At 40.8% G+C, this 15,515-nt stretch overlaps 6 non-coding genes across 6 annotated transcripts; 5 read left to right on the top strand and 1 right to left on the bottom strand.

The window, feature by feature from the left end:
• The first annotated feature begins 677 nt into the window (after positions 1 to 677).
• Positions 678 to 893, top strand: LOC120530425. The gene has a single exon (XR_005633965.1). It is a non-coding gene; the product is annotated as a small nucleolar RNA U3 (small nucleolar RNA).
• Positions 894 to 1,151: 258 nt separating this feature from the next.
• Positions 1,152 to 1,224, top strand: trnaa-agc. Its single transcript has one exon. It is a non-coding gene; the product is annotated as a tRNA-Ala (tRNA).
• Positions 1,225 to 12,400: 11,176 nt separating this feature from the next.
• LOC120530422 lies at positions 12,401 to 12,616 on the top strand. The gene has a single exon (XR_005633962.1). It is a non-coding gene; the product is annotated as a small nucleolar RNA U3 (small nucleolar RNA).
• Positions 12,617 to 12,753: 137 nt separating this feature from the next.
• trnaa-agc lies at positions 12,754 to 12,826 on the top strand. The gene has a single exon. It is a non-coding gene; the product is annotated as a tRNA-Ala (tRNA).
• Positions 12,827 to 13,206: 380 nt separating this feature from the next.
• Positions 13,207 to 13,294, bottom strand: trnay-gua. Its single transcript is given in 2 exon segments — positions 13,207 to 13,242; positions 13,258 to 13,294. It is a non-coding gene; the product is annotated as a tRNA-Tyr (tRNA).
• Positions 13,295 to 13,402: 108 nt separating this feature from the next.
• trnaa-agc lies at positions 13,403 to 13,475 on the top strand. The gene has a single exon. It is a non-coding gene; the product is annotated as a tRNA-Ala (tRNA).
• Positions 13,476 to 15,515: the final 2,040 nt, after the last annotated feature.

The raw sequence follows: 15,515 nt of genomic DNA, 5'->3' as shown, positions 1-15,515 counted from the left end.
TTCGATTAATATTGTTCCATCCATTATGTTAGCCCACTTATCCGGAGCAGCGTCGCGGGGAAGCTGGAGCCTGTCTCAGCAATCATATAGCGGAAAGCAGGAACAATCCCTGGACAGGGTGGTAGCCCATCACATGTATACGCACGCACCTTTGAGCTAATTGAATAAGCATTCTCAATTTAAAATACCAGAACGCACGCATGAGAGAGCGCCTGTATTAAAATAACGGTAACCGCGCCCTGCTCGAGGAAGGTCATCAACAAGAGAAAAGTGCAACACGTCTCCAAACCGAGCTCCTCGCGCTTCCTTCTCCAGTTAATATCAGTACTACAACTACTGGTGCAGAAATGCCGGCGTGGACCTGCTGTGACGTATTGCTCTATAGTTGAATATTATTGGGCGAGATTCAATTAGAAATCGAATGCTGATTGGACAATTGCATTTATTATGCACCACTTGCAGTTTGTGTGTGGTAGGTAAAAATAAATAGTAATATTCCCGTTAAATATAAACTAAATGAACCGTTACCTAAAACGTCGCCGAATATATTAGGTATATATATTACTCTAATTAACATAAAAGTGAAAACATGCTGGTATTGCGAATCATTAACTTAGTCCCGTCAGGCACAGGAGTCCCATGAGAGATGGGGTGTTGATGACGCCGCGGTTGTAATTAAGACTATACTTTTAGGGATCATTTCTATAGTTTGTTACTAGAGAAATGTGTTTCTGAAGTGTTCGGTCTCGCCAACCACGATGAGGAGTGGTAGTGTTTTCTTCTGAGCGCGAATCGGATGGTGAATGCTCTTTCATTAGAGCTGTTTGCTGTCATTGATGACCGTTCCTCTGTTTTACAAAGCAGCAGGAGGAAGAAAATGCATACTGAGTGGTTGCTCTTTTATTGTTTGTTAAAAGCAGAGTAAGTTAGAGACTGTATTTTACTCAGTATTTTCTTGAGATGTTGATTTGGGTACTGTATTAGTAATTGAAGTGGACCTAACAAGAGAAGTGTTTCGAGTAACGAATGGGACGTTATAAAGTACAGTAATCGGATTATAGATAAAATGGAGTAAATACGAAGCACACGACGCATAACACAAAAGAACGCACATTGTGAAGTAATACACTGTAATATTCTAAGCTCTAGGAGGGGAATTAGCTCAAATGGTAGAGCGCTCGCTTAGCATGCGAGAGGTAGCGGGATCGATGCCCGCATTCTCCAGACGGTGTCGTCTTCTCGTTTGTTCATTTCATATTTGTACCTCGTATTTGAGTAACACAACCTCTGACGGCTGTTGGAGTCAACGTGTGCTATTTTTTCATAACTGCAAATTAGATTTTGTAATAGCTAAAACGCCATTCGCGAAATAATTCCTACTTTCTCCAAAACTATCAGCACAATTGGAAACCCATACAGTCGTCTGTGCAAATCTTAAACGTCCATGTGAAAATGAAATATAACCACCAAAAACATTAACCTTAGTAATCACATCACCGCTTGCTTTGTGCATTGTATTCTGTACTGTTAATATAATTGAATTTTATTAAATTGAATTTTATTTAAAAAAAAAAAAAAACATCAAAATAAAACTTAGCATTGTATTTCTTATGAATTTCCCCATGGAATTAATAAAGTTGATCTAATCTTATTTAATCTAATGTGACACACACAAGAGGTCAAATACACAAACACTGGTGATAACCAAAACACACAAGAGAGAAAACTCTACAACAAAAACCTTTGCTGTTCAGTAATGAATGCCTATTTTCAGATTACTGTAACCTTATTTGTAACACATAGAAAATTGCAGGCAAAAATGCAGAAAATGTTTTATTTGTAGTATTGAGTCAGAAATGAAAACCTACGAACGCCCTTACTGTATAGACATGCAGTACATATTGTATAGTCCAGTATCCCAAGCCTCACCATAAACAGCATACAATACACATGGCATTGCAGTATTCCAAAAACAAAACTGTGGTGACCAGCGTAGGTCATGCAGTAAACTAGTCAGCTTCATCTCCATCTCTTCTTTGGGCAGGATCAGACCATAAAACCTTATCCACGTCATACTGAATGTTCTCATCTCTTGCCAAGAAACAAGGAAAATATGCTTGTGTATGTCAGATCTACTCTTGAATTGGCTCAAGTGAACTGTCCCCACATGCCTCTTTCATGGCCTGTTCTCTCTGGGATTGGAGTTCCACACACACACCTCCCATCACCATGTGGAGAAAAATTCAGATTTCCAAACTGAGCACCTATTTTAGTAACATTCTGTACACTGTCCTGTGAATAAGACTGGGCACATGTGACCATAAATTACAGTAAAAGTTCTGTATTTTGCAGTATAGGACATACACAAATATACTGAAAGCATTGTTTCTTGACCCTTCTGAACTTTCTTTCACATGGCACTGGTTACAATTGCTTCATCTTTATTCTCTTCCGATCAAGTGCACACTAACCTTTTGGTAAGTTCTGCACGATCAGTTCCTGATCTTCTATGATTTGTCTTTGCACTTCACTCAAATATACTGCGTTGTGCCCAATGACCATATTTACAATGGCTGTTTCTTGGTCATCTGTCAGCAAACATTGCTTGCCTCCCTGAAGGGGTTGTATCAGAGTTCTACAAAAGTAATTTTTGACAATAATATTGTAGAAACCAGCGGTCCTCAAACTGTGGAGCGCGCCCCCCCCCTAGAGCTGTACAAGGGAGTCATCGAATAAATGAACAAGACGTCAAAATTCATTTTTTTATATTTTTATTTCAAATTTAAATTTGCAAGCATCTAATCACAACGAATGCATTATCACTACAATTAAAACAAAACATTTCTAAGGCATAGATCTAATGACTAATATGTGCCTGCGCAAAATCGGAAAGGAAAAACAGCTTGTGGAAACAACACTAAATAAAGAAATACGGGGGTGAGCAAAAGTTGGTTTACAGTTGTAAGTATGTGAAACACAGAGTTTATTCTTGTATTATTATATCTTATTAATTATTTATTTGTATTGTTTGTCTTCTTCTTAAACTTTGCAAGGTAATAAAGCTATTGTAATAATCATAATTTGGGGTTTCAAAAATCTCATAAAAGCAGTAAGCCTCAGAAAAGAAGGAAAATCGAGTTATAGCAGAAACATTTAACATAAATAGTTTAAGTTTAAACAATACAACATCTTACTCATGGCCAAATTTACCATCAGAATACAAGGCTTTGCATATGTGAGAGAAAAATGTGCTTAACAGCAATAGCAGCCCACAGGTTCAGTGACAGTGCAGCCACTCACTGCAACCCACTATCAGCACACGCCAGCCACTTCGATCCTCACATTTATAAAGCTTTCCAATCAGCCCCAAATAAAAAGCTTGTAAAGAAAAATACAAGTGCCGGTCGGTTGATGTGGCCTGGACATGATCAGAGCAGGTGCATAACAGGTCAGCCCTTTTAGGAGACTGTAAATGGGATGTTACTGTGCTGCAAAAAGAAAATGTCCACATAGACTCTCAATCAAAACGAGAGCCCGGTGGAGCAGTGAAAGGAAGAATGAAAAGGAGTTGCAAGCTGAAAGCTCTGTTTTGCTGAAAATTAGACCTGACATTTTCAGAAAATAATCGAAAATAATAATTGTGCAACCACTTTGAACCAACCATAAATACTGCAGCTGAGACTGATGAGAATGACTTTACAGATAATCATATCACTTCTTCTAGCAGCTTTACCCTCTTGACTACAGATAGACTCATCTGGCTTTAGCAGCGGTATGCGCTCTAATAACACTGACATAGACCTATACAGCAATGTGATGCTCACGTTTCCAGTCTGTTATTTATTTATTTTTTGGCCGCAAGTCTTCTGCTCCAAAACGCTCCATCACATATCACCATATTGTCACAAAGTGGAACAGGCGCTGTACAAAACTTTAATTGCTTTTACCAAATGGAGCTATAAGAAGAAAAAAACATAATGTTCCATCCATCCATCCATTGTCTAACCCGCTGAATCCGAATACAGGGTCACGGGGGTCTGCTGGAGCCAATCCCAGCCAACACAGGGCACAAGGCAGGAACCAATCCCGGGCAGGGTGCCAACCCACCGCAGAGACATAATGTTGCACTCATCAAATAATGTAACACATTCATTACATAACACTAATGAACAAAAGGAAGTTGACCTGAAATATAAAGGAGCTGGCTTTTGGTCTTTCACACCCTAAAGTCCATGGGGGGGGGGCGTCTTATGCTGCATTGCATTTACCTGAGAAATTGGATATCAGAGCTGAAAATGTCACACCTGAGTTGACTTCGTTCCAGTAAAACATTCAGAAAACCAATATGGACGCCTCTAGGAAATAACAATGCATTATGCGATATTTTGCACATCCAAACAATGTAGTAAAATGTCCAGGAGTGATTTAATGAGACACAAATAGACCGAAGTATAAATAAACAGTATAATACTGCAGCTTTCACTAATGTCTGTGGTGTACGTTGCCATTTTAGATTGATGTCATAATCTTAAAAAGGACAATCTCAGACTAAACAGACCAGGCCCGATGCTGCGTTCCATTTACGTCAGATATTGGAGCTGGAAATGACATCACACCCCAGTTGGATGTGTCCAGGTAAACCTTTGTTGTGCTTGTTCCATCAGAATAAATAGCAGTTGATAACAATTCAGTATGTGGTATTTTGCATATACACACAGGAGCAACGTCTCCAAAGACAGAAGTGGGACAGTTTGTGTGTACAACTGATTTACTGAGGCCCAAATTGACAGAAGTGCTATTAAGCAGCTTTGAATAAAGTTTACGGTGCACGTTGCCATTTTGGATTAACGTTATAATCAGAAGTCAGACTGCTCGGACTTGACAGACCAAGCCCAAGTTTCCAAATACAAAATCTGACTTGTGGGAGCACTCCAGTTGAAAATGAATGAATCCTAGGTATGATCTTACTCATTCACTACACAAACATACAAAGCTCTTTATTAAAACATACATTTAACAGGTCAATTAAACAAACCATGTAAATAAATGCAAACAAGACCTCTTTACGTACCTCTCGTTAGCCAAACTTGGCACAACTGAATTGAAGGGCAATTAGTGAACAATTTGTTGCTTTGCCAGCACAAACAAATTGATTTAGCAGAGACTGACCAAAGTGCTAAAACATATAAGTGATGCAATCAGCCTCTTTCATTTAGATTTTTAAAGTATGTGTGAAAGTACTGCCCATCTGATGGATGATTCTTTATAGTTTGAACGAAATCATCATCGATAATTAAGAACTCTGTCATTGATCATTCCCTCATTTGTCATACAAATTCAACACAATAACAACAGAAATGTATTTTGTTGTGTACATTGTCTTAGAGGTATACTAAGGGGCTTTGCCCCCTGCTCGCTTCGCTTGCCAACCCCCGTTTTTGTTTTTCCGGATACACACTTTTAAGATTTGTTTTTCTTTGAATTGTTGCTATTTCATTGGTTTCACTTTTATTTCAAAACTTTTGTAAAAACAATATTTGTAATCTTTCGAGTCCCAATGTCCTGAATCTTTTTAATGAGGTCAGTGAGACGTGTGTTTAATGACTTTGTACCATAATTCAGGATAGGTTTCTCTGTTTGGAATTTCAGCACAGACAAAACGATCCACATCATCAGCTGTTAATAATTTGTTTTGCAAAGTAAACAATAAATGCATGTGAGCTAGATTCCGTTTTTGAAATTCTCGGACTTAAACTTCAAAGCCTTACAATATTTACATACTTCTGACATATCACCTGTGTCCATATATTCAGTCTCTATTCACCTTTTCGTTATTTCTCTGAGTAAAATTTCTCTTTTTTTTGCGCTAATGCGAAGTTTACTTTCTTTTTTTTTGCCACTTTTGTTTTTTGCTGCTTCATATTCTGTATCTTGCTCTGCATGTGTTTCGCACCTACGTTTTTTTTGAGTCTATTGAATTCCAGATTTCATTATCTCTAACCTGCTTTGCATGTTAGGCCCCCTTGTTTTTTAACCTCTTTATGACGTTTTACTTTGTTTTCTACTCTGTCTTTTATTTCTTACCTCAATTTATCTTACTTTCCCTTTTTCGAGTAATAATTTCCGTTTGTTTGTGCTACTGCAATCTTTACTTTCTTTTTTTATACTTTCTAATTTTCCTACTTTCATATTCTTTAACTTTCTCCACATGTATATCGTGCCAACTTTTTTTGAGCCTTTCGAATTCCACTGCTTTCATAATCTCTATCGTCCGGATTGGAAGTGCTTTTTTTCAATTCCACTTGATCCGGGCTGATAATTACTTTCCTTATTTTCTGAATTTGCACCTAGATTTTTTCTTTTTTGACTCTCCAGCGCTTTTGAGTCTCTTTTCTTTGCACTGCTTTCTTCTTCACTTAGTTGTCTACGTTTCATTTATAACATATTATCCTTATACGCTTTATATGCGCTGAGAGCCCTGGATCTGTGTGTGCTCAAAGCCAAAACACGACTGAGTATGTTGCTGCCCGTGCTCTTATTTGGTTGTAAGTAGGGCGTTTCTTCCAAGAATCTCATGTTCTGCGTCATGGCGAGACGGTCCTGGGTCAATCTCTTGGCACACAGTCTCATGTTTAAGGTCCCCGCGAGACGCTCCGTGGCCAATCACTTTAGTCTTATGGGTCTTTTAAGTGTCTTGCGTGATTTTAACGTGAAGATCACGTCTCGTCACCCTACTGTTTCTGTCCAGGATTTTTTTTTATAATAGAGAGATTTTTCTCCAGGGTTTTTTTTATAATAGAAAAGATATATATATATATATATACAATATATATACTAGGGGGTTCTGCCACCTGCTCGTTTCGCCCACCCACCCCATGTTTTGTTTACCGGATACAATTTAAAGAAATTTTGTTATTTTCACGGGAATTGTTACGTATGCATTATTTTCACTTCTACTTTTAAAACTTTTGTAAAAGTAATACTTGTCCTTTATTTCCGGCCCCATGCGTGGTTATATCCATTTCTCGCAGGACGTATAATGCTGCTCGCATTGTGAAGGCGGTGGGCTGCTGAACGCACACTAAGGATATGCCGTTGGATCATCTGCTGTCTTTTTGCTGCTTGCAAGCTGCCTGTTCTGCTTGTCACATGTCATTGTTTTAAGAACTGGGAGCACATGATGCGTGTCTGCCAAAAGCAATCCAACAACTGCTAGGTTAGATGTCTGTGGACTTATTTTAAATGATGGCTCACTGCCTTGTCTCACATGATATTGTAATAACAACAACAACAACAACATTTATTTATATAGCACATTTTCATACAAACAGTAGCTCAAAGTGCTTTACATATTAAAGAATAGAAAAATGAAAGACATAATTATAAAAAATAAATCAACATTAACATCGAATAAGAGTAAGGTTCAATGGCCAGGGGGGACAGAAAAAACAAAAAAACTCCAGACGGCTGGAGAAAAAATAAAATCTGTAGGGATTCCAGACCATGTAACAATACTTCTCCTTTATTTCCTGCCCCAGGCTTGGCTAAATCTCTGTCTTGCAGGACGTATAACGCTGCATGCGTTATGAAGGTTGGTTGGCAGCTGCTATTGCGCTGCCCTTTGATCATTTTAAAGCCTGTACAGCCACTGTCCTATTTGCCACTTTGTGTCTCTGCTGCTCGCGTTGTGCTCACTTCTCCATAATCCTAAATATACACCTGACCGAATTGTGTTTTCTTTGAAATTAAACTTGTCATTGCTTTAACTGTTGTGGGACCACAGATTCTCCTAGCGTATGTTCCATTATTGTGTAAATCTACATTTTGTGCATTGAGTGATGCGAATACGACAAGACTTTGTTTTCTGCTCTTTTCCTTTTATTTAGGGGTAACAGAAAGATGACCCCCAAATCAGAAATGGTTTAACAGTTGGAGGCCACTTACATTTTTTCCTCCTCATCTTTTCTGTTTTTTCATTAGTTTTGCATTTGGCTATGGTCAGTGTCACTACTGGTAGCATGAGGCGATACCTGGACCCTACAGAGGTTGCACAGGTAGTCCAATTTCTCCAGGATGGCACATCAATAAGTGCCATTGCTAGAAGGTTTGCTGCATCTCCCAGCACAGTCTCAAGGGCAGGTAGGAGATTCTAGGAGATAAGCAGTTACTCTTGGAGAGCTGGACAGGACCGTAGAAGGTCCTTCTAGTGGGCCCTGTGGTCATTGCCCAGCGCTGTGGAGCTCGATTGGCATTTGCCATAGAATACCAGAATTGGCAGGTCCACCACTGGTGTCCAGTGCTTTTCACAGGCGAGAGCAGGTTCACCCTGAGCACATATGACAGACATGAAAGGCTCTGGAGAAGCCATGGAGAATGTTATGCTGCCTGTAACATCGTTCAGCATTACCGGTTTGGTGGTGGGTCAGTTATGGTCTGGGGAGGTGTATCCTTAGAGGGACACTCGAACTTCTACAGGCTAGACAACAGCACCTTGACTGCCATTAGGTATCGGGATGAAATCCTTGGACCCATTGTCAGACCCTATGCTGTGGGTCTTGGGTTCTTCTTGGTGCACGACAATGCCCGGCCTCATGTGGTGAGAGTATGCAGGCAGTTCCTGGAGGATGAAGGAATTGATACCATTGACTGGCCCCCACGTTCGCCTGACCTAAATCCAATAGAACACCTCTGGGACATTATGTTTCGGTCCATCCGATGCCACCTGGTTGCATCTCAGACTGTCCAGGAGCTCAGTGATGCCCTGGTCTAAATCTGGTAGAAGATACCCCAGGACACCATCCATCGTCTAATTAGGAAGCATTTAAAAACCAGTACAGCAACTGTCTTTGTCTTTTATTTCTGGCCCCCATGTGTGGTTAAATCTTTTGGCACAGTCTTGTCTCACCAGACGTGAGCCTGATATTTTTTAGTTTGTAATTTAAAAACTGAATAAGAATCAGAAAATCTAACAAAATCACATTAAAGTTCGATAAATCCTGAAAAGAATGATACCAAACATATATATGTAGGTTTTAAAATAAGCCTGATTTAAAGCATGACAAAAACTTGTCGTTGCACTTTTAGGCTTAGGATTTTATATATATAGAGTAGTGTCACAAACTCCACTCTGAGTCATAGCAAGTTGGGGCAGCCACCTGTATATTTGGTAACCTGGCTGCAAAGTTGTAAAAATGTAAACAGCACTGATGTGAACAAAAGCGAGTCCAAAACAGAACTGAGGGAATAGGGAGAAGGTGGAGGCTTTTAAAGGGGAAGACAGGCCCGGCAAGGTCTTCTTCCATAGGCTCGGACCCGGAAGTGACGTCAAGAGGACCAGGTGGGATCTCCCGTGAATGGTCTGCAGGAAAGGGAGAAAAAGAGTCAGTGCACTCTGCCACATCCCGGTCCGATTCGGAACTGCCCTTACTCAAGCCCTTTAGCTGCCTCCCATGCGCATGTGTGTGACAGTAGATATATACTTTTGTGGATGCTAGGGGGTGCTGTGGCCCAGTGAAACAAAAGATACAGACGTCCTGGACACACGTATAAAAGCGCCAAGTATAATTTTTAGTATTTTTCTTAAATAAAAGTGCACAAAGCACCACACTCACCACAATTCACAAAAATCAATAATCACAATACAACAATCCTCCACTCCCAGCAGCTCCGTCACACACCCTCCCAACTCCATCTCAGGTTGCTGGGTCTTGATCAGTCCTTCTTATATTCCTTGACCCAGAAATGCTCCTCCTTTTCTTCCAGGTCAATCGACACATCATCAGTCCTCAAGCAGCCCGGAAGTACTGTGGGCTTCCGTCCTTGTGACTCCGAAGTACTTCTGGGTTGTAGGAAAAGTAGGAGTCTCCAGGTCCTTTATGAGCTCCCCCGGCTGCACCCACAGCACCCAACAGGGCTGAGAAAATGGACTCCATGTCCCATGATACCCTGAGGGAATCCAGGGTACAGTTACCGCCCAGGGGAGCTACCACCTAACGTCCTGGGGGAGGCAGTGACCTGGAAAGGCTGCCCTTCTCCACTCTTCCAGTCCTGGGACGTCCTGCCATCTATCACACTTTATACTTTATATATCTATATTTTTAACCCTAACCCTATATATATATATATATATATATATATATATATATATATATATATATATATATATATATATATATATATACATACACAGATACAATATTAAAACTAATATGTTTCTATCCCTTTGTGCATTCAACAAATTAAGTCAAAGTGAACCTAAAAAAATATTTTAATTTATAACAATTCCTTACCTTCAACTTTATTTTAGTGTACAATTTTTATGGCTCACGGGATGCACAGAGCATATTACCGAGGAATGAGTAACAAAATTCTCATTCACTTGTAGTTGTGCAAAGTGCCATCTTAATTTAAATATATAACTTAAATGTGTTATCATGCTTAAGTACTACAGCCTGGAAATGTCATATGCAGTATCACGTAAACAAATGTGTACACATATACATATATGAAATAATGTATGAATTATTAAAAATTTGTGATGGAACCAGAGGGGATCCTCCCCCCAGACTTCATGTATAGACCAGCCTCTTTGCCTTGAATCAGTAGACTGAATCCAAATGACCATTACTATGCAACTGTGGAAAAAGCATGCAAAACTCAAAAATAACGCCACAATTGGGGCAAAGGTCAACAATAATAATTATTTTAGATAATTCTATGAAAACATCATTAAAACTACGAATAACCAAATGATGGATGTGAAAAAAGCCATGTGAGGAAAAGGTGCTCAAAACTGACAAATAATGCCATACCTGGGGGAAAAAATCAACATTAATAAAATCTGAATAAAAATAATTGTATGTAAATTTCACATAAAACAGAAATAGCCAAAAGATAAATGTGAAAAAAGCCATGTGACGTCAACACCCGTAAAAGTCAATTTGCCACGTGCCCAAGGGTCCCAATGAGTGCTGTTCAGTCCTGGCCACTCTCGAATCCCGACGAGGAGACTGACTGGCACCTGCTGAGTCAGGTAGGTATGGAGAGATAAAGTCGTGTATGCTAGCTTTATGAAATGGACATCTGTCAGTCTGTATCATCATGTATTAGAGAAGAACCCGAGCGGGGAATGGCGCTAGCTGTTCTAAGAAAAAAGAAAAAGATTATCATTACGGAATTGCGTAATTAAAAATCAATGAGATACGTGAATGTGATGGTTTTTTTTCTCAGGTATTAAAATCTGCTCAAAAACATCAATGCAGAAAGCGACTTCCCAGGTATGTGTATTGGACTATGGAAAAATAAAAGGCCTAAAAGGGGAAAGGGGAGAGAATATGAAATCGTTAAATCGCGGATCCGGAACAGCCAAGCAGAGGAAAATGAATGAGACGTTGGGGGAAAAGAGACAAGCGAGTCAAGTTCATACGCTCAATACGTTAAGATCGTTAGCGTTTATCACAAGTACAAAGGAAGTGGGGGATACAAGGAGTGTGGATATAAGTGACGGTCAAGCTACTTCCAAAATAACCAGCCGTTCGGATGGGGCGGGGGTCGCATAAGAAAGAAATACTGTATTGTTAAAATTTGGTATGCAAGGAGACTCCTGCTTACTCTACTCGGTGATTGTCTTTATTGTTTTTTTGATATTAGGGGATGTTCAAGTCGTAGTAGCGTTTGTAGCACGCCGTTTAAACAACCATTGCCGTCCCCAACCCTGTGCCCTTTGTGTGTGAACTCGGTCGACGGCTGTGAAATCGATACGGCGATACATGAAATAAACGAACTAGTGACCACAGCTGACTTCCCTAAGGCGTGGTGTCCCTTAACCGTGTGTGTTTAACCGGACACACTGCACCGCGTCATAAACAAGCTTTTAGAATGTCCAACGGCCGCACGAACAAGCGAGCCACGCGCATCCCACTGTGGCCGACAAACGAGCAGATGACGCTTACGTGGTGGTTACCGCGCAGGTTGTAGCAATCTATACGACAGTCAAGAAGGATATCGCCACGCTTGAAAAGCAAACGCAATCGGCCAGTCTTGTGTTTACCCACAGGGGTCTACTCTTGCTTTTGTATCACCAGCTGCTGCATGACGTCTGTAAACGACGCCCGGCTCAGTTTCACTATGAAAGGCGGAAGTGAGAATGACGATTTGGTCACCTGGAGTCATTATTCAACTCCAAAGGCTCCTGGGTAGTTTACCAGATTCTGTACTCTCCGTGAAAAATGTATAAAAAACAAACCTCAGAGTAAAAAAAAAATATAGCAAAATCTTTGTACAAAATAACTTTATTGTGTTAAGAAAAAAAAAAATCTTATTTCAGAGCGTGGATATTGAGTACCACAATCTACAGAAGACGGCAGAGGAGTGGGTTCCTTCTCTGGCGGAGTACATTTTTAAGACTATACTTTTAGGGATCATTTCTATAGTTTGTTACTAGAGAAATGTGTTTCTGAAATGTGCGGTCTCGCCAACCACGATGAGGATTGGTAGTGTTTTCTTCTGAGCGCGAAGCGGGTGGTGAATGCTCTTTCATTAGAGCTGTTCACCATCTTTGATGACCGTTCCGCTACTCTTCGGAGCAGCTGGAGGAAGAAAACACATACTGAGTGGTTGTCTCTTTTTAAATTGTTAAAAATAGAATTTGGATAAATTTTTTCTTTTGCTTACACTTTTTAGTTTTTATTTCATTTATATGAAATCGGATTATAGCTAAAGAGGAAATATACTGTGACATGCTAATCTTGTAGAGGGGAATTAGCTCAAATGGTAGAGCGCTCGCTTAGCATGCGAGAGGTAGCGGGATCGATGCCCGCATTCTCCAGTTGCTTTCCTATTATCACTTGATAAGGTTGAGTAGCAGAGCCGAGTTGTTGCGAGTCAACGAATACCATTCATATTGTCACTGCAAACATTTGCAGTCCCAATACTGTTCTGCTGTGTAGAAACAAATGAGCGTCACACAGTGAAAAAAGACATCTTAACCGTCAATCGCGGGTCACGGATTTGCTTTATGTAAGTATTCTTTAATCAAAAATTGTTACTTGCAAGCCAAGGCATTCCTATCTGTAAGAGAAAAATGGCGAATTTGTGCGGGGATTATTTGTTCAGGGAGTAGGTTTGCGTGTGAAACGCATACATACATAAAACTCGTGGCGTGTGCAATATTTACCCACACAAAGGCAAACCAAGAAAACTTTGCCTTCCTTCGAGCCGGATTCGAACCAGCGACCTAAGGATGTCTAAGCTGTTCCACTACAGTCCTCCGCTCTACCAACTGAGCTATCGAAGGTCGACAGTACAGGATTTCGTGGTTTCCTGTTTTGTTATAAAAAAAAATGTACTTGGTGTTTCCTGACGTATTCGGAGTTTTTCCTTCGGCTCCACGTTTCTGTGTATTGGGGAATTAGCTCAAATGGTAGAGCGCTCGCTTAGCATGCGAGAGGTAGCGGGATCGATGCCCGCATTCTCCACACCCCTTTTTATTCTCGCGGTTCTTCAATTGTCGCACTATCAACAGGGTGCATATTCAGGATACGCCTGCCAATGTTTTACTTACGGCCTCCTGCCTTTAACCGTAAATTTTATTTTATTTTAAGTACACAGCCCTCAACCTCCCAAAACGATTCAAACAACTCAGCCCGTCATCATTTACAATGATCGAGTGAATACACAAGCTGTTAACCTTCTAATACGGGAAATAATATTTTCAAATAATAAAGATGTTACTAAACTTAAATTCTCTCAAAACGACCAGGGCCGCATTTTAAAGTGTCAGTTTTCCAAACAACACCAGTCGTTACTACTGTACATTTTCCAGTTTGAAGATAATTCAAGTTTAGTGAAGTCTTTATTATTTGAAACTATTTTTTCGCGTGTTAGAAGATTAACCATCTGATGAGTTTTCAAAAACTGACACTTTAAGCAAACAGACTGTGTCCGCCGCTCCGTGGTGCCACCAAATGTTATCGACTGGCAGGAATACACATGCGCGGCTAACCATGGGCGGGGCTACGGCGGCTGCGTTACACATAGGGCGCGCTATTACTGGCTGGTACTGCGCCCGGCCAGGAATTTCATGGGCCCAGGAGGCGTCCATCGCCAGACAAGGCAGACGTGTGAAGATTTCTATTTGGAATAGACCTGAGGAAGGTCAGACTATTAAAACTAGCAAACAACAGGCCAACTGCATTTAACACAACAAATCATTATAAGGCAATAGTTAACTGTTTGCGGCCACCATACGTGACAGACAGGAAACGTCAAAAAGACTAAAAAAAATTCAGCCCTTGATGCAAGAACAATCAGAAAAAGTCTCGGGTTTGGCATGGCTTATAGTACATGAAGTACCGCCAGCTCACGTAGTAATGTACAAAAGACGAGCATGCAAAAGTCCAACATGTCCAAGAGAAAATTGTACCTGTCTAGAAACGTCAGCGCATGTTTTTTAGTATTGTAAAAAAAACACAAGAAGTAGGAAATATTGTAGTTAATAAATGGAAGGCCCCGTGACCCTGTAGTTAGGATATAGCTGGTTGAATAATGGATGAATGGATAAATGGAAGGAGTTCTTAGGAGCTAATGAAATGACAAAAGAAATTGTAACATATGGGTTAGTGGGAAACGGGGCAGGTGAAAAAAATACATAAATGGCAATGCAATTAATTAACAGAATAAAAATAACTATGTGGTGGGAGAGGAATGAATTTGTAATATATTACAAATATTACACGGCCAGGTTCACAGCACCACTGAGGTAACTTCAACTTTGCAGCCTCACCACATGATTTTTTTTCTGAAACTCACGTGTCACATGGTACCAGGAGTGGGGTCTTGCACATATGGATCCTCAACAAGTGCATGATGTTCCTCTATCACCAGAGTCAGATAAGGGTCCTGCAAGCGCCCCTACCCTTGCTGGTGAAGATGGCTCTCTCAGACAGCCCAGAGGTTTTCCTGTTCTGTTCTGAATGCACAGCAACACTGATGCACTGGGACAAGGGAGGCTGGGCAGCTATTTTGGCCACCTTTTGACTGGGGAGGTCCTACAGGGGGTGGCACGGTGGAGAAATGGTAGCACTGCTGCCTCGCAGTTGGGAGAGCTGGGTTCACTTCCCGGGTCCTCCCTGCATGGAGTTTCCTCCCACAGTCCAAAGACATGTAGGTTAGGTGCATTGGTGATCCTAAATTGTGCTTGGTGTGTGTGTGCCCTGCAGTGGGCTGGCACCCTGCCCGGGGTTTGTCTCCTGCCTTGCGCACTGTGTTGGCTGGGATTGGCTCCAGCAGACCCCTGTGACCCTGTAGTTAGGATATAGCGGGTTGGATAATGAATGGATGGTCCTACAGGTCGTGCAAAATTTTCCTCCAGAAAGGTTGAATGATTATGACTTCCCAAAACAACAGCTCCTCCTCCATACAGCTATGAGTCCCTTAGCCAAACGGTGTCAGTTTTGGCTGTGGCAACTTGATCCATGCAGACTGCCCTATAAGGGGACAGGTCCAGGACTTAGTAG

The sequence above is a fragment of the Polypterus senegalus genome, chromosome 5 (genome assembly GCF_016835505.1).
Source record: "Polypterus senegalus isolate Bchr_013 chromosome 5, ASM1683550v1, whole genome shotgun sequence".
Lineage (NCBI taxonomy): Eukaryota > Metazoa > Chordata > Cladistia > Polypteriformes > Polypteridae > Polypterus > Polypterus senegalus.
This window is presented reverse-complemented; position numbering and strand designations above follow the sequence as displayed.